The sequence below is a fragment of the Saccostrea cucullata genome, unplaced genomic scaffold (assembly GCF_032062105.1).
Source record: "Saccostrea cucullata isolate Sc308-1 unplaced genomic scaffold, CSIRO_AGI_Scuc_v1 ctg5228, whole genome shotgun sequence".
NCBI classification, from domain to species: domain Eukaryota; kingdom Metazoa; phylum Mollusca; class Bivalvia; order Ostreida; family Ostreidae; genus Saccostrea; species Saccostrea cuccullata.
Window position 1 is genome coordinate 1 of NW_026930306.1, and position 5,928 is coordinate 5,928.

General features: G+C 33.4%; 1 pseudogene; it reads right to left on the reverse strand.

Annotated features, from left to right (window-relative positions):
• Window positions 1-9: 9 nt before the first annotated feature.
• LOC134283650 (cysteine/serine-rich nuclear protein 2-like) lies at window positions 10-5,529 on the reverse strand (annotated as a pseudogene).
• Between the last annotated feature and the right edge of the window lie 399 nt (window positions 5,530-5,928).

Genomic DNA, 5,928 nt, shown 5'->3' on the forward strand with positions numbered 1-5,928 from the left:
GAAAAAATATTTGCATTATTTGTAAGACATATTAAACAATCTATTCTTTAAATTTAGACACAGTAAAGCCTAGGTACTTATTAAAGCAAAATGAGATTGTTCATCAAAAATTCATACAGTCTTTGTATAAACAATAAAATAAAAATCCAACAAAGTGCACTATTTGCTACATGTAAGTAACACTACTAAAAAGGCATAAAACATAAATAACAGAAATATTTGTTCAATATATGTATCTTCATCTTATAAAAACTCACTAAAGACAACCATTTTACTGCAGATCTTTTTCCGATCTACAACGTATATATGTAAATTCTATTTAAAAATAAAAATTAAATGCATATCAGATCATGACTTAGAAACTTGCCACTCTTTTTTGTCATACATTAAAACACTGTACAAACACCAATATATATATTTTAAGATATATATACATGTATACACATATACATGAATACAAAACATGACAGAAAATAATTATGACAAGAGCATGCATGAAATGGTTCGCTTGTGATCATGTAAGTAGAAAAAAGAAAATGATAAAAGCCAACTTCTAGAGATCAATATAATTTTGCTCATTGCAAAAAAAATAAACTTCCAACAATACATGTTTCATAGTAATACTACTAGTACATGATGCACAAGAAGCACTAAACTGGCAAATATTGGTTTTTAAATTAAACATTAAAATTTTATTAGCACATAGAATATTAGGAGAGAAATTTCTTGATGGAACTATAATCTTTATGCTGACACTGTTTCCACTAGGGACTCTTTGATAATTTCACCAAAGTTGGAGCTTCCTCCTGTTTGACAATTAACATCCATTAGCCCAGAATGAGGCTGTGTCCTAGTTGCAGTGGTCTCCATTTTCGGTTCCTGGGGGGTCATGTTTCCGTCAAGGTTCAAATATGTCTTGCCTGTGACAATATTGGTCTCACAGTTGTAACTCTCGGAATATTCATCAACGGGCGTGGCGGAGTGCTCCATGTTGTTGTTGCTACTGATATGTGAGGAGATGCCAGGACAAGCCTCCGCTATTTTGTCACTAGTCGTGTTTGTCATGGTTGTGTAACTGCAAGCATTCTGGTTTAAAGAGTTCTGTTGCACCTGAATTTGCATCATTTTATGTTGTCTCCAATCGAAGTGTTGTACGTCAGAGTATGATGATTCGACTTTGTATTCGAGGCTGTTGGTATTTACAGCATTGATGAACTTTGGGTAATAATCGCAATTTATGATACGATGACTTGGTCTTGTCCTCATTGTCACAATATCCCACAGTACCGCAGCCAACAGAATTGCCATAGGATGAAAGAGTCTGATAAGTTTGGGAAACTCTGTTCTCTCGTCATAGTTTGGTGTATTATTATTGGGACACTTCGTTCCTGAGTAGCTTCCATCTCGTTTATACGGGTAATATGGGACCATTCTCAGAACGATAAAGGTCATTTTCATTGTCATTAAACATTAAGACACTTCGTGGGTAGAGTGTTGGGAGATTTCCGTCATCTGCTGTGAAGCGTTGCTGTAGATATTCATAACCGCTCTCTGTTGCTCGGCTTCTGCATTCTCCACTTCCTGCATCATCACATTGCACACTTCCCAATTCTGACAGTCCCGGCAACTTCCCGAGCTCATTGCTATTAAATTCGCTCAAGTCAATCATGCTTTGAGAGTTGCTTTCACTAGATATGTCGGATTCTGAAGGATTTTCTTCCTCCTCTTTAGAACTCTCCACTTTTGCCGAGACTGGAATATCATTATCCTGCCTTTCAAGTTCCAGTCTCATTTTAGTATGAATGAAATGAAGTCTTTACTCTCAGTGGATTAAACTCTATACGACCAACGGGATTTCCGCAGCCTTCTTTCGAACATCCACATGGAAATGACTGTCTGTCCACCTGACAATTAATGCCTGCCAGACTGCATGCACAACTCTCGGGATCACAAAAAATATTGCAATCACAACCACAAAATTCACGAGAAATTCTCACTTTCTTACAGAAATCTTTCTCGGTACTATCAATTTTTTTCACACCTGACTGCTTCAGTGTGACTCGCCTCTGTTTTATAGACAGCGGTTGTAGGAAATAATAGTCGTCAGATTCTTCATAGTCTGAGTCTCTTCCTCACTACTCCCGTGTCCTCCATCAGAAAGTCAGGAATGATCTTCCCCTGTCGCTTCTGGCTCCTCCAAGAATAACTTGTGAATTCTCTTTTGTTCCGAGTGTTCTTGTAAGAAAAGTCTTTTTTGTAAAGATGTTTGTCTGACATCCCTGGAAAAACAAAAGAGATTTCAATTATTTTTTACTTTAAAATATTTTTTAACATATTGTTTGCTGTATCTCTCTCACAGCTTGGGGTTCTGATATCTTTTCACAACCTTGTCTTAGTGAAGACTTTGTCTCCTAAAAATGGCAGCAGACCATATGCTTATGAAAAATTCATACTTGATCATGTTGAGCACATTGATACACATGCACTTTTAATAATCTTGAAAATAAGTGTTTCAAAAATATTGTGATTATAGTATCTTGAAATTACTTTTAATTTAATGAACATAATGATTCAATCACTTCTTACTCAAAATACCTTGCACATGAAACAAAAAATAACAGTAAATATTTTTTTAGTGATCACAAATTACCCAGAGTTGATCCCCCTTCACTGGGGATACAGGTGAAGCCCTGAATCCGAGGGAAGTAAAACACGGTGACTCCCTGGAACTTGACAGACTTCTTCGCTTTCTTCCTCTTCGTGGGAAGATCTGCAACAAAAAAGGGTGCTTTAAGATGAGACATTCAAGATCTTTACTCACTTTTAAACAAAAAACATCCCAACAAAAAAGACTTAATTTTTTTTTTACATATTGATAGGAAGTAACCATATTGGAATGGAGATGGCATTACGGATTTTTGTAGTGCTCAAATTAGCAGACTAAACATGCTTAATTATATAAATTTGGCTCTGATATGCTAAAGGAATCAATTAAATATTTGTAGAATTTATAGTCATATTTAGTACACTTATTAATACAGGCATATAAAATTATATATTGGGTATTTCAAGGTCACTGGCAGACAAAATTATTTTGTCTGCCGGTGACCTTGAAATAACCCAAAATAGCTCTAGGTTAAAGTCTTAATTAAAATTTGCAAAAAAAAAATCTTTGTGCCAAGAATGAGCTTCTTTCCAGTGATTCTCCATAGCAAACAATATCCAGGACTCAAAGAAACATTTTTTTTTTAAAGCAATAGAGATCAAAGAATGGGATGGGATATATGGAGAGTAACACAGATTATTGTCAGTGACAATCATAAGTGGCATCTTCTGGTGCATATGAAGGATAAATAGGAAAGCAAGTAAGTGACCCTGAACCTGTCAAAATGACCTTAGTTCAGGGTCATGACCCATCCTCTGGTAATATATTAACTTTTGATAAGTATGTGAAGGTATAACCTCCTCTTGATAAGAAATTCATGGCCCTGGCACTAATTTTTAACACATTTCTTTTTGTCAGCTGCATTAAACCTACCCAAATTACCCTGTCAGTAGAGATCAAGACACATCCTCACCTTTCCTCAGGTAATAAGAAAACTCAGTACTGATATCAACCACCAATATTCTCCATTAAGAGATACATGTAATTTGTTAAAACTTTTTTTTTAATCAGTGACCTTGAAGTTGCCCAAATAACCTTGGATCAAGACCATGATTCATTCTTATTTTCAGAAAATAATACTCTTTATGTAAAGAACGATTTTCAATGTTTTTTTTTTAATAAGAAAATTATGGACTAGAAACTTTTTTTTTTAATTTTGACAAGTGAGTCATTATCTTAACCTGCCCAATGACCTTGATTCAAGATTAAGACATTCTCACATCTTGGCCACTGGACACTTTTAGTGGCAGGTATCATCTTTCATTGATTCTCCATTAGACAGACTGAGAGTTATACAACTGCACAGACAGACAGACGGACAGATTCCTATATACTCCAAATCTGTTTATAGGGGGGTTTAAGGCAAGGGGAGGTAATTAGCAACTACTTATTTGAATATTTCAGAATTATATAGAAATTTAAAAGACCCACCTTGGATTCGGTCCAGTGGTACATCTGAGCTGCTGTTGGTGACTACAGAACTACAACTGTTTTCTGTGTCTGAGGTCTGCGGGGAGGAGGAATCTTCTCCCTCCAACTTACGCTTCATTGTGATAATTTACATTCTACAAAATAACATTGAAATACTGTACAATAATTACACCCTGGTTCATTTAATAATTTTCAAGTCATGCTTGATATGTGGATCACAGAAAGATTAAACATTGATTAAAATGTACCTAAAAAAAATAATTATTGTAACAAACAGCAGAGTCATCATTATCAGAATTATATAAAATCTAGGGATGCAATAGATTAAAGAGTTTTGTAACCAAATCAATATTTTATACAAATTTCTTGATTAAAATAAAATAGGACAAAGCATAAATCAAAAAAAAAAGAAGAAGAAGGAATAATTTATTTTATGTAACCCATTAACACTATTGTTCAAAGCTTGTTCATATCGATTTGAAATAAATTATGAAACTGTGACCAAAAACGAGAAGTTTTGACTTGTAATACGTATCACAGATCATAATTTTCTTTGAAACTCCTCGAATTTTTTTTTTCAATATTAAAAATAATAGTATGAAAAACATGCAAAATTATAATGTTATTGAAAAGGTAATTTGTCAACTTCATTTTTTTGGGGAGCAGCTGAACAATATCATATAAAGACAAGACTTAATTGGCCAGAATCAAACTTTTCAACAAAAACAAAGTTTTTATTATTATTATATTTTTATCTATTTATTTTCTTTAAAGACAGACTTCTGAGAATTTAGTTGCAATATGATCAATGTAGAACTGCAAAAATAACAAAAATCTCAGATCACGTCCATTTGCATGTTGGAGTTCAAGAATGATGCTATACATAAAATCAATATCATAAATTCTTCAAATTTGTCTTTAAAACAGGGAGAAGTACAAAATTCTATTTCATCTTCATATTCCTATAGCTTAATTTAATGAACATGACAAACTGTCAACTAAGCAAATGTACCAATACTTTTTTGACAATATTAAGCTTCAATACATTAACACTTTTTACTTATCAGTAATCAGTTAATAATTAGTACTTTACACAATTCTGTAACTTTTATAAAAACATCTTATATACAGGTGCCCGTGTTCTGCAAGAACTGACAATGAGACAATATGACAATAGATCTGGATCTGGTCAACCAAGGAAGCAAATTGTAAACATCAAATTTGCCGCGGATAGAGAGAAGGACGGATAATACGTATACTATACCTGTGATTCAAGTCTCAATCAACAGTCAATTGACCTATTACGGTAAATTCGGTGTAATCTCTTTAGTCGCTGATTGTTCATATTCGCTAAAGCGCACACTACATAAGTAGATGGGATTGCTCCGCCTTTAAATATAGTTCGATATTTAAAATAAAAGAAACGTATTCAAGTATAGATTAAAACGAATGAAACTAATAGAAATGTAAAAGTTTTCTGTTTGTCGAATAATTATAAATAATTAGTTATGTGTTGTTTTCAGTTTTGTGTTTCAAAATATCACTACGCGACATAATATTGATAAATTGCCAATTCCCATAGTGACGTCACAAACATTTTCCAATGTGCAGAAGGTTCCATTTTAGAGGGGAATCAGGTTGTAATAAATTATTTTTGTAAACCTCTCAAAACTTGTATTTCATCAATAACTTTCATAATATATTGAAAATTATAGATTAACGATGTTCTTTTCAGTTAAAGGAAACTGCAAACTGTAAGAATCTGAACTTATTCTGTATAAAAATCCTTACAGCTCTATGACGGAATGGAAAGATATGGGTGAAAGGTCAAC